We start from the raw sequence: 27,582 nt of genomic DNA, 5'->3' as shown, positions 1-27,582 counted from the left end.
GAGTCCCAGACCAGAGTGCACAACCTCAGAGTAGAAAGGCTTCTCTTTAGAACAGAGATGAGGAGGAATTTCTTTCACCATTGTGTGGTGAATCTGTGGAATTCATTGTCACAGACAGCTCTGGGGGCCAAGTCAATGGGTAGATTTAAAGCAGAGGGTGATAGGGTTCTTGGTTAGTAGGGAAATCAAAGGTTACAGGGAGAAAGCAGGAGAATAGGGTTGAGGGGGAATAATGATGGAATGGTGGAGCAGACTCGATGGGCCATATGGCTTAATTCTGCTCCTGTGACTTACGGCTTTTGATAGAGACAGTCCCAGGCCACTGAAACTTGTCCCACTCTGCCAGTTTTTCCAAACTTCCCTTCCTCTCTGATTTTCTGCTTCAAGCTTCACACCTCCTCCAGGGTTTCATCAGTGTGTAATATCATACCCATTAATATTTCAAAGAAATTAGCTCAGTAATGTGCGGCAGTTTGTTTGCTTATGATATGGTGATGGCAGTAAAATGGTTGGTAGAAAGCTCAATTAGTGCCACTATCTTCAGCAACAGAGCAAACACAAGATCCTGTCTTGTGTTGCAATTAACCAAAGACTCGCCAGTTTTACAAGGGACTCTTGTAAAGAGTATAGAGAAAACTTATAAAGAGTACGGAGACAATTTACAAGGCTATAGCTGGGACGAGAGGACCTGAGTTATAGGGAAAGGTTGAATAGGCTAGGACTTTATTTCCTGGAGCATCGGCGAATGAGGGTAGATTTGATAGAAGTATACAATGTTATGAGGAGTATAGATAGGGTTAGCAAGCGGGCTATTTCCACTGAGGCTGGGTGAGTCTAGAACTGGGAGACATAGGCTAAGGGTGAAAAGTGAAATATTTAAGGGAAACATGAGGGAGAACCTCTTCACTCTGAGTGTGGTTTGAGCATGGAACGAGCTGCCAGCAGAAGTGATGGATGCAGGTTTGATTGCAACATTGAACAGAGGTTGGGATTGGTATAAGAATAGGAGTTGTATGGAGGGCTATGGACCAGGTACAGGTTGATGGGACAAGGCAGAATAACAGTTTGGCACAGACTAGATGGGCCAAAGGGCCAGCTTCTGTGTTGTAGTGCTCTGTGACTCAGCACCAGGTTTACTATCACTAGCATATGTCGTGAAGTTTGTTGTTGTGCGGCAGCAGTACATTGCAAAATGTTGTAATAAAAATATGAATTACAGTAAAATATATTTATTAAAATATTAAATTAAATATGTAGTGCAAAAAGAGAGCAAAATTAGTGAGGTAGTGTACATAGGTACATTGTCCATTGAGAATGTCTAAGTGGTGACAAAGTATAAAATTTTCAGGAAATGGCTAGGATCTTCATGTCCTCGTTGTCCACGGGAATGGTACTGGAGGATTGGAGGGAGGCGAATGTTGTCCCCTTGTTCAAAAAAGGTAGTAGGGATAGCCGGGTAATTATAGACCAGTGAGCCTTACGTCTGTGGTGGGAAAGCTGCTGGAAAAGATTCTTAGAGGTAGGAGCTATGGGCATTTAGAGAATCATGGTCTGATCAGGGACAGTCAGCATGGCTTTGTGAAAGGCAGATCATGTCTAACAAGCTTGACAGAGTTCTTTGCAGAGGTGACCAGGCATACAGATGAAGTTAGTGCAGTGGATGTGATCTACATGGATTTTAGTAAGGCATTTGACAAGATTCCACACGGTAGGCTTATTCAGAAAGTTAGAAGGCATGGGATCCAGGGATGTTTGGCCAGGTGGATTCAGAATTGGCTTGCCTGCAGAAAGCAGAGGGTAATGGTGGAGGGAGTACATTCAGATTGGAGGATCGTGACTAGTGGTGTCCCACAAGGATTGGTTCTGTGACCTCTACTTTTCGTGATTTTTATTAACGACCTGGATGTAGGGGTAGAAGGGTGGGTTGGCATGTTTGCAGACAACACAAAGGTTGGTGGTGTTGTGGATAGTGTAGAGGATTGTCGAAGTTTGCAGAAAGACATTGATAGGATGCAGAAGTGGCAGATGGAGTTCAACCCGGAGAAGTGTGAGGTGGTACACTTTGGAAGGACAAACTCCAAGGCAGAGTACAAAGTAAATGGCAGGATACTTGGTAGTGTGGAGGAGCAGAGGGATCTGGGGGTACATGTCCACAGATCCCTGAAAGTTGCCTCACAGGTAGATAGGGTAGTTAAGAAAGCTTATGGAGTGTTAGCTTTCATAAGTCGAGGGATAGAGTTTAAGAGTCACGAGGTAATGATGCAGCTCTATAAAACTCTGATTAGGCCACACTTGGAGTACTGTGTCCAGTTCTGGTTGCCTCACTATAGGAAGGATGTGGAAGCATTGGAAAGGGTACAGAGGAGATTTCCCAGGATGCTGCCTGGTTTAGAGAGTATGCATTATGATCAGAGATTAAGGAAGCTAGGGCTTTACTCTTTGGCGAGAAGGAGGATGAGAGGAGACATGATAGAGGTATACAAGATATTAAGGGGAATAGATAGAGTGGACAGCCAGCGCCTCTTCCCCAGGGCACCACTGCTCAGTACAAGAGGACATGGCTTTAAGGTAAGGGGTGGGAAGTTCAAGGGGGATATTAGAGGAAGGTTTTTTCACTCAGAGAGTGGTTGGTGCATGGAGTGGACTGCCTGAGTCAGTGGTGGAGACAGATACACTGGTGAAATTTAAGAGACTGCTAGACAGGTATATGGAGGAACTTAAGGTGGGGGGTTATATAGGAGGTAGGGTTTAAGGGTCGGCACAACGTTGTGGGCCAAAGAGCCTGTACTGTGCTGTACAATTCTATGTTCTATGTTCTAACTGAATAAAGATGAGCTGAATGACAAGATTGTTGGAAACACTCAAGTTTACGGATGGTAACAGTAATTCAGCTCCGTCACCAGCGAAGTACAGAAGCCCCTCCTGAGACAATGCTCTCACTGATGCTTTTGAAGTTATTTTTGAGACAAATAAAACACTCCACAGAGTATTAAAACAGATTTTGAAAAGTACAAATGCAATTTATACTTCGGAGGTATTTATTTGGAGACACAGGGCCGAATTGGCCCTTTGAGCCGTACTTCCCAGTAAGCCTCTTATTTATCCCCAGCCTAATCACAGAACAACTTACAATGGCCAATTAACCCACTAACCAGTACGTCTTTGTACTGTGAGGGGAAATCAATGCTGCTCACTGGATGTTTTTTATTGTTTCTCACACCATTCCCTGTAAACTTTTAAAGACTGTTGAGCATGAAATTGCTAGGAGATCAACAGTTCCTGAGATACTCAAATGACTCCATCTGGCATCAACAATTACTCCATGGTCAAAGTCACTTAAATCACATTTCTTCCTTATTCTGATGTTTGGTCTGAACAATAACTGAACCTCTTGACTATGTCTGCATGCTTTTATGCATTGAAAGACAGCCCTGTGCAAAAGCCTCAGGTACATATATATAGCGAGGGTACCAAAGACTTCTGCGAAGAGCAACTTTGTAAATCTGGCAGGAGCAAAGGATATTGAGAATGGCGAGGGTGAGAATAGGTTGAGTGAACTTGGCCTTTTCTCCTTGGAGCGATGGAGGATGAGCAGTGACTTGACAGAGGTGTAAAAGATGATGAGAGGCATTGATCGTGTGGATAGCCAGAGGCTTTTTCCCAGGGCTGAAACGGCTAACATGGGAGGGCATAGGTACAGAGGGGATGTCAGAGCTAAGTTTTTCACACAGAGAGTGGTGGGTGTGTGGAATGCACTGCCGACAATGGTGGTGGAGGCGGATTTCATAGGGTCTTTTAAAAGACTCTTAGATAGGTACCCAGAGCTTAGAAAAATAGAGGGCTGTGTGGTAGGGAAATTCTAGGCAGTTTCTAGAGTAGGTTACATGGTCAGCACAACATTGTGGGCCGAAGGGCCTGTAATGTGCTGTAGATTTCTATGTTCTATGCTCTGTAGAGGCCCACATCAGAATCCGGTTTATCATCACTCGCATACGTCATGAAATTTGTTCCTTTTTTGTGGATGCAGTAATACATAAAATGACCATCGTACTGTGCAAAAGTCTTAGGCACCTTAGCTATATATATGTGCCTAAGACTTTTGCAGAGTATTGCATTCGCGTCTATGAGCAGGTGTACCTGATAAAGTGGCCACTGGTTATAGATTCAAGGCTTAGTGTGGATGAATGCCTTTTGCGTTACAGCGTTACTTTGGTTAGAATTTCACGACATAAGTGCCGTTCCAGACATGTAACGTACTGCTGATGCTGGAAATCTAGAGAAATAAACACAACACGTTAGAGGAGCTCAGCAGGTCAGGCAGCATCTATGGATGGGATTAAGCAGTTGGCATTTCGGGCTGAGACCCTTCATCAGGATTGGAAAGGAAGGGGGAAGAAGTCAGAGTAAGAAAGTGGGGGGAGGGGAGGAAGAAGTACAAGGTGGCAGGTGACAGGTGAAACCGGGAGAGGGGGTAGGGATGAAGTAGAGAGCTGGGAAGTTGATTGGCAGAAGAGATAATGGGGTGGAGAAGGGGGAATCTGATAGGAGAAGGTCGAAGACCATGGAGGAAATGGAAGGGCCAGGAGCAGCAGATGGAGTTGATGGGCAGGTAAGGCGATAAGGTGAGAGAGGGAAACTGGATTGGGGAACGGTGAAGTAGTTCCTTCAAGAACACTAAGAGTGAAGCATGTTATATTGGACTATGTTCATCACGAGGCTGTTTGATGTGCTTAATGCATTCACACACATTGCAATTTAATATGTTAAACCTGCTTGAATATTGGGCATTAACACATTGATTTGTCATTTTAGTTGGGGAAAAACTGTAAACAGAACTAAAATCGACTTCACTATGTAAATTGAGATGTTGCAAAAAATTGCTTCAAAATAACAATGACCTCCTGTGGTTACTGTAGACAATTAATTTATGAAACAGATGGCAGGCTATGAATTGCCGCTAAAAATTTAATCTCAAATTCAGTCTACTGTTTCATTTGTCATATGCAATCAATAAAGAAAAGCTGGTGTAGCCCCTTGTTTATTTACAGGCTTACAGCTCTCCAGGGCACACAGCCACATTTGTGTGTCTGCTAATAGATGCCAGGGAATTCTACTGACCAAATATCTACAGAGATAAAAACACGGATATCCTTTTTAAGTGGATGTCCTTTTAAAAGCTTGATTAATGCCCCATGGGAGAGAGAGTGGTTATGTGTAGCCACGTTACTGCTCCCAAATGCTATAAATCGTACCAGTCTTAATTACAATCTTTTACAATCCATTTAGTGTAATATTTATTGTCCAAACCACCCACGCCCTACACTCCCCAGTACTGGATTGGAATCCAGCAACAGTTTATTGATATTGGAACGGAGGATGATTAGGTATGTCCCTTTGAAAGCCTGTTAGATACCTTTCAATGCCTACTGCTCGTGATCTGCCAATCTACAGTATATCTTGATCAGATCTCCCACTATTTACATCACACATCACCCAAATAGTGACGGCCTGTTAAAAAGGAACCAAACATGAAAGAAACCTGCTCAGAAATAGGCTGATGGAATTTTATGGGTAAAATAACAATCTGACAAATTTTACTGAGACACTAGAGATTCTGCAGATGCTCACAACATGCTGGAGGGACTCGGCAGGTCAGGCAGCATCTAGGGAGTGAAAGAAATCGTCGATGTTTTGGACTGAGAAGTGTCAGCTTTTTATTCCCCTCCATAGATGCCAGCTGACCTCTGAGCTCCTCAAGCATCTTGTTGCTGGCAAACTTAACTCAATGATTTAGTAAGTTGAAATTGTCCATTGTCGAAGACATCTTCAAATGGCGATGCCTCGAAAAGGCTGCATCCATTATTAAAGACCCTTACCATTCAGTACAGGGTTATAGGGTAATAACTGTTCCTGAACCTGGTGGTGTGGGACCTCCTTCCTGATGTTAGTAGCGAGAAGAGGGCATGCCCATATGGTAGGGGGCCATGACGGTGTTCCCTCTAAGTTGCGATGACCAGTATGCGCAAAAATCTTGTGCTGTGCAATTTTTTGCCCAGTGACAACAGCATACGCATACTGAATAATTTCTTCAATAAAAACAGTATTTATTAAGTCAGTTCTAAAATCTGCAGACAAATCATTGCAAACTCCGTGTTGTCAACACCATCCACATCAGAAACTGGAAAATAGTCATAGTCATACTTTATTGATCCCGAGGGAAATTGGGTACTTGAAAGGAAATATGATTGAAGATGATTGTGAAATATAATTAACATGCCAATGAGGTAGAGGGTGGCAACCTTTTCTTGTGCCGTTTAAATTACTTTGTGCACTAGTAGCAAAAGACGTGTGCAAGTGCACACGTGCACACTATGAGGGAACACTGGTTCCTGATGATGTACTCTGGCTTCTTGTGGCAATAATGTTCCATGTATTCAATGGTGGGGAAGGCTTTGCCTGCAATGGACTGGGCTGTATCTACCATAAACATTTACCTCACCTCCAGCACACAGGGTGCAACACCTACATGATGTGCTACAGGTACTCACCGGCTTACCCTGGTAGTACCTCCCAAAACTGTGATGTCCGCCACCAAGACAAGAGCAGGGGGTGCATGGGATCACCACGCCTACAAATTCCTCTCCAACGTACTCAACATGTTGACTTGCATCAGTTCTGTTCGTGGTTTCCCTGCGAATACTGTGTCTCTAGCACTTGGTCCAGGCCTCTGGTCAGCATTCGAAGGCTGGTGACCTGGACGGGCGGTGAAGGACAACCGCGGTCCAAGCCTCCGCTCTGCGCAAAAGGCCATGCAAGCAAGATGCATGAGGGCAGGTCAGGTGTCACATCTGGATTTCGAGACTGGAGCCTGCCTGGAGGTTGTAGTTCTGTCACCAGCTAGTCTGAGGTCAATGTCAAAGATTGGAGCCCAAAGGTCAATTGGACATTCAGAACTCAAAGCCTGGATACTGGAGGCTAGAGGCGTGTAATGGGGTTGGAGAACTGTCCCTTTGTGTGGGTGGGTGGGAGAGAGGAAAGGGCCTTGCTTTAATCCAGTCTAACTAATTGATATATAGTGTTGCTGGCTGAATAGTGGAATGAGTGAGACGTGTTGGCTGGGATGTACTGTTAGGCATTCTGGATACTGCATCTTTGAAAGGCTTAAGTCATGAGAAGAGAGCAGACAAATTAGAATTGCACGTCTAGATATCCTGTGCTGAATGACTCACCCGCTAGCACCCTGAAAGCTTTCTATCATATACAAGGCACAAGCCAGGAGTGTGATGGAATACACATAGATCAATGCAATGCCATCCTGCCAAGGAACCTTACATCACGATCAAGGACAAAGCAGTCTGCGTGACTGACATGCCATGAATCTGACTGAGGCAGGACGGTGGCTTAGCCATTAGCACAATCACTTTACAGCACCACTGATCATTGATTGGGGGTTCAATCCTCGGCACCGTTTGTATGTTCTCCCCATGACCACGCGGGTTTCTTCCAGGCATTCCGGTTTCCTCCTGGCGTTCCCAGGACGGGTGATTGGGGTTCGTGAGTTGTGAGAAGGCTAAGTTGTCACAGGAAGTGTGGCAACTCTTGTGGACTGCCCCCAGAACAAAACTCACTGATTTGATGCAAACGACACATTTCAATGTATGTTCTGATGTTTCACATGTGACAAATAAAGCTAATTTTTAAAAATCGTTTTGAATATTTGCAATGCCTGCACGAAAATGTACTTTGATCATAAATTTGAACTCATTCATCACTATCGCATAGCGGCTGCCGTGCGCACCATCTACCAAATGCACTGCACCCGAGCTACTCTGATTACTGCTCCCAAATCAACAGCCTCCGCCATATCAAGATGGATCTAGGGACTGGGGGCATCTGCAGGCTCTGCTCCACATTTTTAAGAGTATAAGCCCCACATTTTGCAAATATATTGCCAACCCTAAACCCTAGAGCACCCCCACCCCGCCCTACAGCACCGAGGTAGCACCTTCACCAGAGGCACTGCAGTGATCAAGGAAATCTGCCCACAACCACAGTCACAAGGGTAATTAGGGAAGAACAATTAATGAAGAGTCTCGGCCGACTGGTTATTCCCCTCCATAGATGCTGCTTGACCTGCTGAGCTCCTCCAGCACTTTGTGAGTGTTACTTTGGATTTCCGGCATCTGCAGAAACCCTTGTGCTAACAACAAATGCTGGCTTGTTAGCCACACCCAGAATCAAGACAAATTTTTACAATCTGAGGCACCTAAGTACTTAGAAGTATACGGCATAGAAACAGGCCCTTCTACACATGATGACTGTGTTGAACGTGGCACCAATTTAGACTAATCCCTCCTCCTAACTTTACATTATGTGTAACCATCCAAATAACCTAGATGCTCTTCCCTCCACTCCCTGATATCCCATTGCCTGCCCACGCTTTTCAGAGAACAGGCAGCTAAACATGCTCAAATACAATCTTTCAGATGATGACTTCACAGCAAGCAGATAGACAGAGTACTCACTTAACAGTTTAAACATCCGGAGAAATTTCTGAAATACTGGTTCGCTGTCGCTGTTACCGTGCAATCGAGAATCTCCGGAGGGAAGGCCCCAAAATCCCTGGTTTTGCCTGCTGCTGGTGACCGAGGCTGAGGTCGAAGTGTTCGGATAGAGATGGTGCTCGGTGTCGGAGGGCTGATCGGAGCTCGAAGTTTTCGGACGACTCAGAGTCAGACTGTGGTCGGGTATGGCAGGGAGAGTTTTTTTCCTTCTCCCGTCTGCGTGAGATGTGGGACTTTCAAGAGACTTTGAACTTTTTTACTGTGCCATGGCCTGTTCTTCATCAAGTTATGGTATTGTTGCACTGTTGTAACTATATGTTACAATTATGTGGTTTTTGTTAGTTTTTCAGTCTTGGTCTGTCCTGTGTTTCTGTGATATCACACCGGAGGAATATTGTATCATTTCTTAATGCATGCATTACAAAATGACAATAAAAGAGGACTGTGTGTCTTCATAATCTAATCTAAAATTCTAAATAACAAACGCAAAGCTCCAGCAACAGATTCTCTTACGGCCTCCGTTGCTGTCCGAGTGGGAGTTTGCACAGTCTTCATGCACCGTATGAGTTTTCTATAGGTTCTCCAGTTTAAAGGTTTAAATATTGGCTCTACTTGTCCCATGCACATCAAGGCATGCAGGGAAGTGTGTTATTAGCGTCAACGACTAACACAGTCTGAGGCTGTGCCGGGAGCAGCCCGCAAATGTCACTCTGCTTCTGGCAACCAGCATAACATGTCCACCACTTTCTAACCGTAACCTGCATGCCTTTGGAATGTGGGAGAAGACCCATGCGGTCACAGGGAGAATATGCAAACTCCTTACAGACAGCAGCAGGAATTGATCCTGGACATACCGATTGCTGGCACTGGTATAGCGTTTTGCTAACTGCTATGGTACTGAGCCACCCCCAGCCATATCCCAAAGACATGCATGTTAGTAGTGTACTTGGCTGCTGTACTTTGTTCAAGGAATGGTAGAACCTGGGGGGATGAGGGGAGATTAAGATATGATTGATGTTGCTTGAAGGTCAGTGCTGAGTAAATGGGTTGAATGGCCTCTTTCCCTGCTGTAGCACTTATGTTCCAGCACTTTCATCCTGAGATGAGTGAAGATTCCTGCTCTCTGCTTCCTGCCCATTCTTCTACCTATACATTCAGTGGCCACTTTATTAGGTGCACCTGTTTGTTAATGCAAATGTCTAAGCAACCTGTCATGTGGCAGCAACTCAATGTATAAGAGCATGTAGACATGGTCAAGAGGTTCAGTTGTTGTTCAGACCAAACATCAGAATGAGGAAGAAATGTGATTTAAGTGACTTTACTTTACTGTCGCCAAACAATTGATACTAGAACATACAATCATCACAGCGATATTTGATTCTGCGCTTCGTGCTCCCTGGAGTACAAATCGATAATAAATATTAAAAATTTAAATTATAAATCATAAATAGAAAATAGAAAAGGGAAAGTAAGGTAGTGCAAAAAAACTAAGAGGCAGGTCCGGATATTTGGAGGGTACGGCCCAGATCCGGGTCAGGATCCGTTCAGCAGTCTTATCACAGTTGGAAAGAAGCTGTTCCCAAATCTGGCCGTACGAGTCTTCAAGTTCCTGAGCCGCCTGCTGGAGGGAAGAGGGACAAAAAGTGTGTTGGCTAGGTGGGTCGTGTCCTTGATTATCCTGGCAGCACTGCTCCGACAGCGTGATCGTGGAATGATTGTTGGTGCTAGACGGGGTGGTTTGAGTATCTCAGAGACTGCTGATCTCCTGGGATTTTCACACACAACCGTCTCTAAAGTTTACAGAGAACGGTGCAAAAAACAAAAAAGTGGCAGTTCTCTGGGCAAAAACTCCTTGTGAGTGAGAGAGATCAGAGGAGAATGGCCAGACTGATTCAAGCTGACAGGAAGGTGGCAGTAACTCAAATAACCACACATTGCAACAGTGGTGTGCAGACGAACATCTCTGAATGCACAAACACAGCAAACCTTGAAGTGGATGGGCTATGCCAACAGATGACCACAAACATACGTTCGGTGGCCACTGAGCATATACTACTAAGACATGGCTAAATGCATGTGCTAATATATATTGTGCATGTGGGATGTGCTTTTCAATGGAGCTACACAAACCCTTATTGAACAGATTTTAGAAGAGTTCTGGAGCACTGCAGCATAGAAACAGACTCTTCAGCCCATCTAGTCCATGCAGCCTGATCTTCTGCCCCCTGCCACCTACCCGCAACTGGACCATAGCTACCCGTACTTTTCTCACCCATGTAACAATCCACATTTCTAAAAAAATGTTACAATTAAGCCTCTATCTACCACTTTCACTGGCGACTTGTTCCACTGGGTCATGGGTTAAGGGTGAAAGGTGAACATCAGGGGAAACTTCTCCACTCAGAGGGTGGTGAGAGTGTGGAACGAGCTGCCAGCACAAGTGGTGGATGCGGGTTCAATTTCAACGTTGAAGAGAAGTTTAGATAGGTATATGAATGGGAGTTGGTATGGAGGGATACTGTCCGGGTGCAGGTCGATGGGATTAGGCAGTTTAAATGGTTTCACACAGACTGAACGGGCCAAAGTAGTTTCCTATGACTCTATGACTCAGACCACCCTCTGAGTGAAGAAGATACCATTAAAAATCCCCTTAAATATTCCATTACAGCAGTGCAACGAGGTAGTGCAAAGGAAAGCAAAAACAGAATGCAGAATAAAATGAAAACATGAGGAATTCTGCAGATGCTGGAATTTCAAGCAACACACATCAAAGTTGCTGGTGAACGCAGCAGGCCAGGCAGCATCTCTAGGAAGAGGTACAGTCGACGTTTCGGGTTGAGACCCTTCATCAGGACTAACTGAAGGAAGAGCTAGTAAGAGATTTGAAAATGGGAGGGGGAGGGGGAGATCCGAAATGATAGGAGAAGACCCTTTTGCCTATCAACTGTCCAGCTCTTGGCTCCTTCCCTCCCCCTCCTGTCTTCTCCTATCATTTCGGATCTCCCCCACCCCCTCCCACTTTCAAATCTCTTACTTGCTCTTCTTTCAGTTAGTCCTGACGAAGAGTCTCGGCCCGAAACGTTGACTGTACCTCTTCCTAGAGATGCTGCCTGGCCTGCTGCGTTTACCAGCAACTTTGATGTGTGTTGCAGAATAAAATGTTCCAGTTACAGAAACAAGCGCAGAGCCTGCAAACAACCGTGCGTAAGGCCATAATGAGATAGATTGTGAGGTCAAGCATCCAGCTTCTGATACTAGGGGACCATTCAATAGACTTATAACTGCATGTTTTATCAATTTTCACGATTGAATTCTGTAAAACAAGCTCTCAATGAGGGATTTTAACAAATTATAAACACAACTCATCTTCCTTGGATGATGGAAACATGAACAACTCACTGAGAACACACAGCTCAGGTGGCCCAGGTGACCAAGGAGAGGAAAGGGCTTGAAAAAGAGCAGCACATTAAAAACAAACCTCATAGTTACATGGAGTGATGAAAACAGTTTCTGAAATTGATAAACATGAGAAAGTCTCCAGATGCTGGAAATCCAAAGTAACACACACAAAATGCTGGAGGGACTCAGCAGCTCAGGCAGCATCTATGGAAATGAACAGTCAATGTTTTGGGCCGAGACCCTTCTTCAGGACTGAGAAGGAAAGGGAAAGATGGCAGAATAAAAAGGTGGGGAGAGGGGAAGGAGGCTAGCTAGAAGGTGAAGCCAGGTGGCTGGGAAAGGTCAAGGGCTGGAGAAGAAGACATAGACATAGACATAGACATACTTTATTGATCCCGAGGGAAATTGGGTTTCATTACAGTTGCACCAACCAAGAATAGAGTATAAATATAGCAATATAAAACCATAAATAATTAAATAATAATATGTAAATTATGCCAGATGGAAATAAGTCCAGGACCAGCCTATTAGCTCAGGGTGTCTGACCCTCCAAGGGAGGAGTTGTGAAGTTTGATGGCCACAGGCAGGAATGACTTCCTATGACACTCAGTGTTGCATCTCGGTGGAATGAGTCTCTGGTTGAATGTACTCCTGTGCCCAACCAGTACATTATGTAGTGGATGGGAGACATTGTCCAAGATGGCATGCAACTTGGGCAGCATCCTCTTTTCAGACACCACTGTCAGAGAGTCTAGTTCTAACCCCACAACATCACTGGCCTTACAAATGAGTTTGTTGATTCTGTTGTTGTCTGCTACCTTCAGCCTGCTGCCCCAGCACACAACAGCAAACATGATAGCACTGGCCACCACGGACTCGTAGAACATCCTCAGCATCGTCCGGCAAATGTTAAAGGACCTCAGTCTCCTCAGGAAATAGAGACAGCTCTGACCCTTCTTGTAGACAGCCTCAGTGTTCTTTGACCAGTCCAATTTATTGTCAATTCGTATCCCCAGGTACTTGTAATCCTCCACCATGTCCACACTGACCCCCTGGATGGAAACAGGGGTCACCGGTGCTTTAGCTCTCCTCAGGTCTACCACCAGCTCCTTAGTCTTTTTCACATTAAGCTGCAGATAATTCTGCTCACACCATGTGACAAAGGAATCTGATTGGAGTGGAGAGTGGATCTTTGGAGAAAGGGAAGGAGGAGGGGATCCAGGGGAAGTAATAGGCAAGTGAGAAGAGGTAAAAAGTCAGTGGGGAATGGGGGGGGGTAATTTTTTCACCAGAAGGAGAAATCAATATTAATGCCATCAGGTTGGAGGGTACCCTGATGGAATATAAGGTGTTGCTCCTCCACCCTGAGGGTGGCCTCATCCTGGCACAAAAAATTAATTTAAAATCATGAACACCAGCAACGAGGAGTGATTGTTAACCAAGTTAACAACTTGGTGCTGAAGCCAGTTATATTTAGAGTTATTGCTATATTTACAGCTTTCTTCACTGCTACATTGAAGTATTTACTGCTGTTGTGCACAGTATCACAGGCTATTTGAGAGATCTTATAAAATTTCATCCAAATTCATAGATAGGACAATAATTCCCTTTTTTTATATGTTCAGACTACAGGCACAGTTGAGTGTACTTTTTGTCCATAACCTGGAAGATGACAGCTCCTCAACTATTCTTCTAATTATTTTTAAGCCCCCCTTTCAGGCAATGATTTGTAAACCCCTCCACCACCTGTTAAATGAAAATAAAATTTTTCAGCACCTCGCAAATCCTTCTCTCACTTAACTTACAGTAAATCTCTGGAAAGGGAGATAAATTAATACACTTTACCCTGTCTGTTCATCTTTCAATTTTACATACCTCAATTAAGTCACCCCTCAGTTTTTCTTGCTCCAAAGAATCTCTCTTCATATCATTAAGGGCAGCATGGTAGCACAGTGGTTAGCACAACACTTTACCGCTCCAGCGACCCCGGTTCAGTTCCCGCTACCACCTGTAAGGAGTCTTGTACGTTCTCCCCGTGACTGCATGGGTTTCCTCCGGGTGCTCCAGTTTCCACCCACGTTCCAAAGACCTACTAGTTAGTAGGTTAATCGATCCTTGTAACTCGTCCTGTGATTAGGCTGGGATTAAATTGGGGATTGCTGGACAGCGCGGCTCGAAGGGTGAGAAGGGCCTATTCTATGCTGTATCTCAATAAATAAATAGATAGATAGATAAATCAATCAATCTCTTGCAGCTTTGGAAACATTCTGGTAAATCTTCTCTGCATCTTCTCTTATACTATCAGTGTCTTGTAGTGTGGGGTCCAGAAATGTATCAATAAGGCCATGAGACGTAGACGACCCCAACCCAAGGCTCAACGAGATGGAGCCTGGGATCAAGAGAGCCCCTTCATGCCAAAGTCAGTCTGACGTTAGATGTAAAGTTTGTTTCAGTGTTAGGGAACTGCACCATCTGTGGGCTGTGCACGCAAGAGCGAAGTCCTGTGGGGAAGTTCAAGGAAGTTGCACATGTTGAGGCACCTCCATGTAGTCAGGTCTTAACGCACACACACACACACACAATCATTCTCTCACTTTGTCAAATACATGCAGAAATTGACACATGAATACACACAGAGCGAGGAACGGTCCGATGTTTGGATGATTTGAACGCTGGGCTGGATTGAAAAGGCAGGGTGTCAGGCTGGAGGTGAGGATTGGGCTGCTCTATACTGATTGCTCCGCTCTTCACAGCACTAAGGCTGAGGCTGTGGGTGGGCCTGGTGCGGCTGCTCCAAGCTTCGTGTCTGTGAGCTCTGCGATGTTTTGTCCCACTGTGAGATGAACTGAGGCTGAGGCTGTGGGCCTGATCTGGCTGCTCCAAGCTTCGTGTCTGTGAGCTCTGCGATGTTTTGCTCTGCTGTGAGATGAACTAAGGTTGAGGCTGTGGGCCTGGTGCAGCTGGTCCAGGCTTCGTGTCTGTGAGCTCTGCGATGTTTTGTCCCGCTGTGAGATGAACTGAGGCTGAGGCTGTGGGCCTGCTCCGTCGGCTCTGGGCTTCCTGTCTGTGAGCTCTGCGATGTTTTGCTCTGCTGTGTGGTGAACTGAGGCCGATGCTGTGGGCCTGGTCTGGCTGCTCCAAGCTTCGTGTCTGTGGACTCACTTTCGTTCTGAATGCTGTTGCTTGCTTTTGTCATTTGCATGATTTGTATTTTTTCTCTCTCTCTTTCTGCATATTGGATGCTTGCTGGTCTTTTTAATGGATTCTTTTGGGCTTCTTGTTTTGAAACTGCCTGTAATTTGAACTTCTTGTTTTGAAGCTGCCTGTAAGGAGACGAATCTCAAGGTTGTATAATGTATACGTAATTTGATAATAAATGTACTTTGAACTTTGAACTCTCTCTTAAACATACACTCATGTTCTGTGTGTGTATTTCCTGCATCTGCAGAATCTCTTATATTTATTCATAAACTTGCTCATACTGATATATAAACACACAGACACACTCACAAGCCTCAGCAAACTAAATTGCAAACTTCAAGATAACCTGGTAAGTTTCAAACAGCGTTTCATCAGAAAACCAATCAGTTAGAGCTATGCCATAAAACCTGGTCTATATATCTTGCCAGAAGAGTCTGCTGGTGATGCTAAACATTTGTTTTCAGTGTATTTTTATGACACTGGACTATAGCCTGGCCCAACAGTAGCAAGTATGATATGTTTAGACTGATTACTAGAAGTTCACTAGAAATGCAGGGCAGGTCAAGATAAGATAAGATGTAACTCTATCATTAAAGTAGAAAGCAGCAGAACAAAACAAGTGTTATTAACACCTTTCACAGTCTCTGGACTTCTCAAAATACTTTACAGCCAACCAAGTGCTTTATTTTGGGTCAGGTAAGGTAGAGAATGCAAATAGATTAAAACTTCAGTCATAGTCATAGTCACACTTTATTAATCCCGGGGAAACTGGTTTTTGTTACAGTTGCTCCATAAATAATAAATAGTAATAGAACCATAAATAGTTAAAACAGTAATATATAAATTATGCCAGTAAATTATGAAATAAGTCCAGGACCAGCCTATTGGCTCAGGGTGTCTGACCCTCCAAGGGAGGAGTTGTAAAGTTTGATGGCCACAGGCAGGAATGACTTCCTATGACGCTTAGTGCTGCATCTCGGTGGAATGAGTCTCTGGCTGAATGTACTCCTGTGCCCACCCAGTACATTATGTACTGGATGGGAGACATTGTCCAAGATGGCATGCAACTTGGACAGCATCCTCTTTTCAGATACCACTGTCAGAGAGTCCAGTTCCATCCCCACAACATCACTGGCCTTACGAATGAGTTTGTTGATTCTGTTGGTGTCTGCCACTCTCAGCCTGCTGCCCCAGCACACAATAGCAAACATAATAGCACTGGCCACCACAGACTTGTAGAATATCCTCAGCATCATCCGGCAGATGTTAAAGGACCTCAGTCTCCTCAGGAATTAGAGACGGCTCTGACCCTTCTTGTAGACAGCCTCAGTGTTCTTTGACCAGTCCAGTTTATTGTCAATTCATATCCCCAGGTATTTGTAATCCTCCACCATGTCCACACTGACCCCCTGGATGGAAACAGGGGTCACCGGTACCTTAGCTCTCCTCAGGTCTATCACCAGCTCCTTAGTCTTTTTCACATTAAGCTGCAGATAATTCTGCTCACACCATGTGACAGCTGACTGAGGGAAAGAATACTTCAAGAACAATACTTGAAACCTAGATTCAAGATTCAAATTTATGTATCTCATGTGCATCGAAACATAGAGTGAGATGTGTTGTTTGTGTTAACAACCAACACACCCAAGGGTGTGCTGGGGGTAGATCACAAGGGTCTCCACACATTCAGATGCCAATATAGCATACCCATAATGCTTGGCAGAACAACACAGAACACAACAAGCATCAAAACAAGCCCCATTCCTCCCTCCCACCTACCCACCCACGGACGCACACAATACTCCTCCTTCACAATTGGCCATCTTCGGCCTCTACCCCTCAGCAGACTCGGACTCAGGCTGAGCCTCACAGACACTGGGGCTTTGAATTCCCCAGTGGACTTGCAGAGATTCGTGTTCCAATGAGCCTCAACTTTCCGACTTCTGATGCAACCCTTGGGCTTCAATCCTCGGCATCATCCCCAGACCCACAGTTCAACAAGCTCCTGATTCACCAAGTGGCAGTCATGTGGATTACCTACAAAACACACCTCAAAGGTTAAAAGGTTGGCACAATGTCATGGGCTGTACGGCCAATGTTCTATGTAAAGACACCCAGATAAACCGTCATTGCTGTCATCAGAAAGTTCTCTCAGTCAATTGGCAATACAACAAATTGACATCTTCATTCTATCCCTAGTCGACAACTTTACATGGAAAGCCTGATCATATTCAACCATCTTTGGTGTGCAAGCTGCAATTTCCACCTGCTTGACACTTGATGCCCAAAGTAAGTACCTTACTCCAAGCTCTGTCGTGGTGAAAGGTTGCTGGAGGCAGCAGGGAATATGCAACATTTCCAATAGAATTCCTAAACTGGAGGAGCACTTCAAGTTTCTCCAGGAGGAACATGGAATGTTGAACAACAGAGCCTTCTGACCTGCTCCATCAAGCACCAGACACACCACAGGTAACAGTAGGTGATAATCCCTATCACCTTCTCACTGTCCTCCTTCCCCAACCCCCAACATTTTATTCTGGTGTCTTCCCCCTTCCTTTCCAGTCCTGAAAAACGTTGACTTTTTCTTCATTTCTGTAGATACTGCCTGACCTGCTTAGATCCTCCAGTATTTTATGTGTGTTGCTTTAGATTTCCAGCATCTGCACATTTTCTCATGTTTATTTTATAGGTAAATTGTTTTCACTTAAAGGTTCGTTATTTCTAGTCTGAGACCACCACAATTGCTTTCATCTTCCCCCTTACCTGGTCTCACCTATCACCTGCCAGTTTGTACTCCTTCCCTCCTCCCACTTTTTTATTCTGGCTTCTGTCCCCTTCCTTTCCAGTCCTGATGATGGGTCTTGGCCCAAAACATTAACTGTTTATTCCCCTCCGTAGATGCTACCTGACCTGCTGAGTTTCTTCAGCATTTTGTATGTGTATCTGTGGATTTCCAGCATCTCGTGTGTTCATGGCTTTTCCTTTGTTTTTTACTTTGTTCTCTCTCAGTTTTCTCATGTTCATTTTTTGTTCTTGTGGCACTTAATAAAATGGCCACAAGCAAGAAGCTTTATGCTTCATTCTTGACTCCCGAAGAACATTATGAACAACGGGTGTCACGGTAGCGTAGTGGTTAGCGCACCGCTATTACAGCTTGGGGCATTCTGGAGTTCAGAGTTCAATTCTGGTGCTGCGTTGTAAGAATTCTGTGTGTCCTCCCCGTAGAATGTGTGGGTTTTCTCCAGATGCTCTGGTTTCCTCCCACAGTCCAAAGACTTACCGGGTAGGTTAATCGGTCATTGTAAATTTTTGAGTCATTAGGTGGAAGTTAATCAGATTTCTCAAGGGTTGCTGGGTCAGTGTAGCTTTCAAAGTACCAGAAGGATCTACTTTGCTAAATAAATAAATTACATTTGGGTCGCAAAAAGCATCAGGATCCAAACAGTGGAGCATGTCAAAGAACACACCTCCACAATTCTGTTGATTACAAAGCACTCTTTCACTTTTCCAGTTAGGAAAACTAAATTCCCTCCCCCTTCGGGAAGATGAAGAGAGGCAGAGGAAATGAGACTCCGCTGCGGAAAACAAAATGTCCACCAGATCAAATCCCACTCACATCGACCTGTTACAAACCATCAGAATGTCGTATTTTGCAATTATCCGAATGAAAAGACGTATCAAGTTTTATAAATATCCAGCTATATCTGACTCCAGGACATCCCCTGTGACAATCCTTCAGCTAAAACAATAGCTGTCAGTGATGCTGGCAGATTGTAATTAAGTGCCTTATCCAAAGCGGTTATATTTAGTTGAGCTGGTAGTGGAGTAATCTGCTAGCAACACTGCTTCATGCAGTCCGCAAGATTAATTTTCTTTCACTTTGATTGCACATCTCTTGGAAAGTAGTGAACTAAAAAATGAACGTGAGATTCTTGCTGCGGCAATGAAATGCTTGGCAAGTGGCAAAGCAAATATAAGACAATAAAATATAGGAGCAGAATTTGGCCATTCGGCCCATTGAATCTGCTCAACATTCCATCGTGGCTGATTTATTATCCCTCTCAACCCCATTCTCCTACCTTCTCCCTGTAACCTTTGACACCCCGACTAATCAAGAACCTATCAACTTCCACTTTAAATATACCCAATGACTTCTCCTCTATGACTGTCCATGACAATGAATTCCACAGATTCACCACACTCTGGCTAAAGAAATTCAACCTCATTTCTGTTCTAAAGGGATGTCCCTCTATTCTGAGGATGTGGCCTCTGGTCCTTGACTCCCCCCTCTATAGGAAACATCCTCTCTACATTCAGTCTAGAGTCTGAACTACAGTCAGTCAAAGTCAAAGTAAAATTTATTATCAAAGTACGTATATACTACCTTGAGGTCCGTTTTCTTGAAGACATTTACAAAAAAATTAAAACAATACAATAGAATTTGCAAAAAAACTGTACGTAAACCAAGACTGAAAATCAATGTGTAAAAGAAGACAATTTGTGCAAATAAAACTGAGAACACGCGTAAGGTCCTTGACTTCTTCTCTGAGGATCGTCACCTTGTCGTGATGGACAGGCTTGTGAATTCCTGAGATCCCAAGAGCGATGAAGTCTTGAGCTTTACTCCTGGGAGGGTCATCCATGGTGGTAAGATCAGGGGAAGCTTCCAGACAAAGAGCGATCCAACCAATACCTCAGTGGTGGAGCTGGCGGAAGATGATGACACGTCACGGTGGTAGTGAAGGTGGAGGAAGGCTGCGGCAGCGAAGGGTCCGCAGTCATCTTGCGTTCCACGCCTCTGGACCCTGATCCTGATCTGTCAAGGACCGTGTGGTGGCTGCCCGTACATGACCCTCCCCATTAAACAAAGTCATGCATGGGCATTCTCCATTAAGGGAATAAGCCCTTATCGAGGTTCCCAACCTGGGGTCCATGGACTCCTTGCTTAATGGTATTGGTCCAGGGCATGAAAAAGGTTGGGAAATCCTGCCTCAGGAGAACATTGTATTCGAGTGAATGCCCTACTAATAGATTCTTCAAAAGTGGGTCCGTAAAATCAGTTCAAAGTTGTGGAGAGTGAAGTTATCCATGCCATTTCAGGAGCCTGATAGTTGAAGGATAGTAACTGTTCTTGAACCCGGTGGTATAAGACCTAAGGCTTCTGTATCCCTGTCCAATGGTAGTAGTGAGAAGAGAGCATGGCCTGGAGAGTGAGGATCCTTGATGACAGATGCTGCTTTCTTGTGGGAGCGCTCCATGTAAATATGTTCTTTGGTGGCAAGGGCTTTGCTTGTGTTGGTCTGGGCGGTAACCATAACTTTCTGTTGACCTTTCCATACCAGGGCTTTGGTGTTTCCACACCAGACCATGATGTTAGGATTCTCTCCACTGTGTATCTACAGAAGTTGGCCAAAGTTTTTGGTGACATGCCAAATCTATGCAAACTTCTAAGAAAGTAGAGGCACTACTGTGCCTTCTTTGTGCTGCCACTTACATTCTGGTCCCAGGCAGATGAGGAAAATGCTTTTCAAGCAGTGAATTTCTGTGATCGGGATACCTGGAGATTGATTGAAGAGTTAATGTTCACAAGGCTGTATGACATTGAAGTTACAGGACTGGGGAGAAAACACAGAGTGGGACTAACTGAATGGCTCTTTCTATCAGCAGGCACAGATATAAAGGGATGAACAGTGGTCTGTTGTATGCATGATTAAAGCAAATGAGACCTTTTTAGTTATTGATGAATGAGTCATGTTGAGTTTTCCTTCTCTCTTCTTGTTACTACCATCAGGCAGGAGGTACAGGAATCTCGGGTCCCACGCCATCAAGTTCGGGAGCCGTTGTGGCTCTGTAGCTATCGGGCTCCAGGACTGACTTCACCTCCCTCAGTGCTGAACTGACTCACTTTCGGGAACTCTGCAGCTCATGTTCTATGTATTCTTCGTTTACTTTTTAAAAATTAATTGCACATTGGATGCTTGTTAGTCCTTGTGGTGTATGGTTTCTCGTGGATTCTATTGTGTTTCTTTGTTTTGTGGTTGCCTGCAAGAAGGTGAATCTTAAGGTTGTATATAGTATACCTACTTTGATAATAAATTTAATTTGAGCTTTGAATTTACTTTGAACCTCTAACTTTTCCATTCTCCATCATTGCTAATTTGGGTGAAACATCATCAATTTTCCTCAACATTTGCAGCTAACAATCTTTTAACAAAAGCAGATAACGCTGGGAACACTCAGCACATCAGTCAGCATCCATGGAGTCAATGTTCGGTCATGGCCTTTCAATAAACTTCTGAAGGAGGCACTATTCCCTCTAAGCTGCGCAGCCATGTAGTAACTGAAACGCTCCCATGCACATAGCTTTTGTTGCCATTCAACTGGAATTTTCTTCTATATTATGTTTTATTGAAGTGATGCTCAGTCTTTCAGGCCATATAAGAATTTCCTGCTCAGAACAATGGCTGGTCCGTGCAGCTATGTAAAAAAAATTAGAGGGAATTTTGGATGGAGGGTTGTTGATTTGAAACGTTAACTGTTTCTCTCTCTATAGATGCTGCTGAGTGTGTTCGCAACATTTTCAATTTTATTTCAGAATTCCATCACCTGAAGTGTGTTGCTACAATGCAGAATAATTCCTATTAGCCTATATTCTCCAGTAGAATAGCACATAGTGTGACACTTTATAGCTGTAAGTCTGGAGTTCAATTCTCACCACTGTCTGTAAGGGGGTTGTACACTCTCCTCGTGATTGAGTGAGTTTCCCCCAGGTGCTCCAGTTTCCTCCCACACTCCAAAGACACACAGATTAGAGTTAGTAAATTGTGAGCACATTATGTTGGTGTTGAAAGTGTGGTGATGCCTGCGGGCTGACCCCAGCACATCCGCAATGCAAGACGACATAGTACACTGTATGTTTTGAAGTACATGCAATGAATAAATCTAATCAAATCCAATCTGGTAGATCATTAGCCTCCATTAGCAGCAAACTCTGAACGAGTACAGAAACTTACCTGAATGCAATGTTGCTATGGTAACTGATGCATGATGGAACGAGAAACCATGATGGGCCTTAATGGGGAAAGAATTGAGGTAGCGTAGGACTTAAATTACTGGACTAACACCACAGTTCCTGATAGAAATACAGCTGGTAGCTGGGGAATTTATAATCTAGTAGTTAAATATTTATTTAGCGATACAGCGCAGAGTTAGGCCTTTCCAGCCCTTTGAGCTGCATCGCCCCAGCAACACATGACAAAGCCAATTTAACCACAACCTAATCATGGGACAATTTACAATGACCAATTAACCTACCTGGTATGTCTTTGGACAGTCGGAGGAAACCGGATCACTTGGGGGAAAATCCTGATATTCCACAGGCAGGACGTACAGACTCCTTAAAGCTGATGTCAAAATTTAACTGCGAACTCCAACACTCTGAGCTGTAAGTGTTGTGCTAACCACTTCGCTACTGTGGCGCCCTGGAATGATCCTGGAATTTAATGATCTTGGGATTAATGGTCATGAAATCACTGAAATGGTTTAAAACTCATCTGCTTTGCTGGCTTGTCACAGGGCAGAAAATCTGCCAGCTTCTCCTTTGCTGACCTAAATGTGACTGCAAAACCCAGCAATGCATTTGACCCTGAGCTGTTGTGAAGGGTGGACAATAAAAATGGGCATTGCCGGGGACATCTGGATTTCGTAAAGTGAATAAATAAAAAAAAAACATTTCTTGTTAAACTCAGGGTCAGTTGGAGAGTGGGAGACAGGCCGTTTGCTCCAGCTTGTCCTTGCTGACTAAGATGTGTGTCTGAAGTAATCCCATTGAGTAGTAACAGAATCAGTTCGATCATTTGAGTCGAGCATGGTGTTCTCCTAAGGGGTTGTCTGTTGGTGGGTCCTCAGGTGGCTGTGGAGGCCAATTCAGCACCGAGGGCTGCAGTGTGGGCAAGAGTAAGTGATGGCTGTGGCTACTGGTTGGGCCTTTTGGTTGTTCAGCCTCTCCTTTCACAACTATCACTCGTTTCCAGCAGCACAGCGGAGGTCGTTCTCATATAGTGCAACTCCCTCTTGAATTGAGTTCCTCCAGCTGTATCTATTGAGTGCAATGTCTTCCCAGTCTTTAGATGAAATGTGCATATTTCTTCAGGCTGATTTCGATGTCACCTTTGAAGTGTTTCCTTTGCCCGCCAGAGGATCTCTGACCTTCAACTTCAACTGGGAGTAAAGGATTTGTATGGGGAGACGTGACGACATGACCTATCCATTGGAGTTGGTGTTGCTTTATCGTGGTGGAGATACTGTTCATGTTGGCCTCCTCTAGTACGCTGGTGTTAGCGCCTCTGCCCTTCCAGCTGATCCTGAAAATCTTTCATGAGGACCTTTGCTGATATTGTTCCAGGGCTTTCAGATGCCTACAGTAGGTAATCCATGATTCTGCTCCATACAGTAACGTAGGAAGAAAGATTGCTCGATAAACCAAAAAAACACACACAAAATGCTGGAGGAGCTCAGCAGGCCAGGCAGCATCTAAGAGAAAGAGTACTGTCGACATTGCGGGTCGAAACTCTTCGGGGCCTGCTAAGTTCCTCCAGTATTTTGTATGTGTGTTGCTTGGATTTCCATCATCTGCAGATTTTCTTCTGTTTGTCTATAAACCAAAAAATTAGTTTGTACCTGTAGGCCATTGTCTTCAAAGACTCCTTTCCTTAATTTTGCATAGGCTTCACTAGTGCTACTCAGGCAGAGGTTACTCTCTGAGCTGATGTCCAATTTGCCCATATTTGGCCTGTATTTATCTAATCCTGGGAGATGCGACCAAGTGAAGGGGAGGATGGGTGGGTTCGGGAGGAGCAGGGCGGATGAAGCAAGAAGCTGAGTGGTGATAGGTGGAAACCTTGATTTTACTCATCACCAATCATCTTGTACTTCTCTCCCTCCCCCACTTTCTTATTTTGTCTTCTGCATCCTTTCTTTCCAATTCAGATGCAGAGTCTCGGCCTGAAGTACCAACTGTTTGTTTCTCTTCATAAATTTGCTGAGTTCCTCCAGCATTTTGTGTGCTTTGCTGAAGTCTTCCAGCATCTGCAGAATCTCTTTAAATTAGATTATGAGGACACGCAGTCCTCTTTTATTGTCATTTAGTAATGTATGCATTAAGAAATGATACAATGTTCCTCCAGTGTGATATCACAGAAACACAAGACAGACCAAGACTGAAAAACTGACAAAAACCACATAATTGTAACATATAGTTACAACAGTGCAAGCAATATCGTAATTTGATAGAAGAACAGACCATGGGCACGGTTATAAAAAAAGTCTCAAAGTCTCTCGAAAGTCTCAACATCTCATGCAGACGGTAGAAGGAAGAAAACTCCAGTGCCGCAAACTTGCCGATGCAGCATCCTGGAAGCACTCGACCACAGTCTGACTCTCAGTTCGTCCAAAAACTTCGAGCCTCCAACCAGCCCTCCAACACCGAGCACCATCTCTGCCGAGCGCTTCGACCCCAACCCCAGCCGCCAGCAACAGGCAAAGCCAAAGATTTGGGGCCTTCCCTCCGGAGATTCTTGATCGCACAGTAGCAGCGGCAGCGAAGCGGGCATTTCAGAAGTTTCTCCAGATGTTCCTCTGTGCTTCTCACATCCGTCTCCATCAAATCAGAATTGCGCACAGCATCCTACTTCACAAATACGATATCATTTCACCGGAGAGGCCGTGCGTGCTGCATCGCGCCGCCATCTTCTCCTCCCTATCTACGATTTGCTAATAAATAAACTTTCCTTAGTATGCTGCATGTCTATTAGATACTACTAAACGGACAGAACTTAAATATGATAACCTATCCAAAAGAAATGACCAAGTGAGAATATTGCGTTATTTAGTTTAGTTTGTTTTTAGGTCCATATTCCAGCATCAGTAGTCTCTTGTCTCTGAGAAAACTCCTCGTGATTAATTTGCAGGGCAAAAATCCTCTGCCTCAAAAGGAACTTAATTATTTATACAGGTTGAGTGCCCCTTATCCGAAATGCTTAGGACCAGAAGTGCTTTGGACCGGATATTTTCAGATTTTGGAGTACTTAATGAGTTAGCTTGCGATCACCATCATTTCCAACTCTGAATTTATGTGCCAGCAGTCTTTGTCTTATACTTGTTCATCTCACATAGGTACTTAACAGTAAAAATTATTACACATCATTAATATAATGAGGGCAGAGTACCAAAAGCAGCCCAGCAACATTGGGAGAATACCTGAATCAGCTGTTGAAAAACAGCAAACTTTAGCAGGCTTTCAGTCTCCACCTAAGATGCCATACTTTGATTAAAAATTTACAGTCGATGGTATTCTTTATTTTACTTTACTTTGGTTTTATGTAAGGTATGAAAACAGTCAGCATTGTTCTGGTGTTAGAGTTTCATCAGCAAGACTTTAAAAGTTTAATGCTGTCATGTAAGATATAAAAACAATCCGTGCCGTAGACTTGTTCTTGGGCTAGATTTTCGTGATCAGCAGATGCTTTAAAAATATAATGCCATGCATGCCTTTTCTTAAATTTTTGCAACCAGCCTGCTGAATATTCACAATTACCTTCAATTTTCAGTTTGAGATAGATCTTTACTTGTTTCATAATCAGCATACTGTCAAACAGCTGATCGTCAGTTCACTCTAATGCTGATGATACACGATCGAGATCTTCATTTTTCACTTTGTACAGTGTCTATTTTTTACTAACTTCTGTTCATTACATATGTGAGGTCACTTCTCAGAACTGTCTGTATTGTTTGGAGAACTGCACATTGCCTGGGAACTTTCCCACTGTCTTATGGAATTTTTCATTTGTGACGCCATGTCAGAGCTCAAAAACAATCCGATTTAGGACATTTTTGGATCTTGGAATTTCATCTAAGACGTAATCAACCTGTACCAGGAAATTTACAGTTGTCAAATTAATCCGAAAAATCATGACGTTTACAACACATAAACTTCAAAGCTCTGTGAAAACTTCAAAAGTGGAGCATTAGGACTGGAGCTGAGCAAGAGTGCAGAGATCCTGAGGTGCTTATTGGCCTTGTTAAACTGCAATAGGTTTAACCAAAGCCAGTACCTTAAATCCGAAACACAAACACAAGAGATTCTGCAGATGCTGGATATCTAGAGTAACACACACAAAATGCTGGAGGAATCAGCATGAAGCTATTGTGAGGCAAACAGAAGGAAAGGACTCATCCCACCAAGATGCAGCACAGAGCGTCATAGGAAGTCATTCCTGCCTGTGGCCATCAAACTTTACAACTCCTCCCTTGGAGGATCAGACACCCTGAGCCAATAGGCTGGTCCTGGACTTATTTCCTGGCATAATCTACATATTACTATTTAACTATTTATGGTTTTATTATTACTATTTAATTATTTATGGTGCATCTGTAACAAAAACCAATTTCCCCCGGGATCAATAAAGTATGACTATTACTTTCTGGATAACTCCTGCTAGTGAATTGGAATCATTTAAGATGCAGGCCTTGCATTTCAGGAATTCAGCAGGTTAGGCTGCGTCTATGGGGAGGAATGTTTTGGGCCGAGACCCTTCATCGGAACCTGATGAGTCCTATTGAAGGGCCTCACCCTAAACATCGGCTCTTAGATGCCACCTGAGTTAAACCTAAATTAACAAGGGCAATTAGCACCTCACGATCTCTGCACTCTTTTGCTCTGCTCCAGTTTTAATACTCCACTTTTGGTGCCCCTACTTTGCACTGAGCTCGTGAATTCTTCTGATCTCTGGATTACCCCTCGTAAACTCTGCCACTTCCCTCGTTCTCCCCTTTAAGGCACATCTTTTAAAAATCCACCTGTCCTGACAGCTCACTACATGGCTTCTTTATAAAACTTCTCAGGTTTGGCCTGAATTTGCTGCTAATACAGACCATTCATCTCAACCAGTGCATTCAACCCAAAGATTCAAAGTACATTTATTATCACAGTATGTTTGCAATATACAACCCTGAGATTTGTCTTCTCCACAGACGGCCATGAAACAAAGAAAACCACGGAACTTGTTCAAAGAAAAACATAACCATATAACAATTACAGCACAGAAACAGGCCATCTTGGCCCTTCTAGTCCGTGCCAAACTCTTACTCCCACCTAGTCCCACCGAAACAAGGAAAACCATGGAACCTGTTCAAAGAAAAACATCAAACCCCAAAGTGTAGAAAAAATAATCAAATCTTGCAAACGGCAAAAAAAGGGAATCACACAGAATACAAAACACCAAATCACAAAGACATCAAAAGAGCCCAAGCATACTCAGTTCAGTTCAATCCAGTGTCACGTCTCTCGCTATCTGCAGGCTGCAACGTTAGTATGGCCCAATTAAAATCACACAAAACAGCAACAAACTATGTTAGAGAT

General features: G+C 43.9%; 1 protein-coding gene across 4 annotated transcripts in view; it reads right to left on the bottom strand.

Moving 5' to 3' along the window:
* cacna1ha (calcium channel, voltage-dependent, T type, alpha 1H subunit a) overlaps positions 1 to 27,582 on the bottom strand; it is a 510,834-nt gene that overhangs the window by 157,683 nt on the left and 325,569 nt on the right. The window lies entirely within an intron of this gene.

This window comes from Mobula birostris, chromosome 9 (assembly GCF_030028105.1).
Source record: "Mobula birostris isolate sMobBir1 chromosome 9, sMobBir1.hap1, whole genome shotgun sequence".
Lineage (NCBI taxonomy): Eukaryota > Metazoa > Chordata > Chondrichthyes > Myliobatiformes > Myliobatidae > Mobula > Mobula birostris.
Note: the sequence above shows the minus strand (reverse complement) of the source record. Positions and strands in the feature narration are given on the sequence as shown.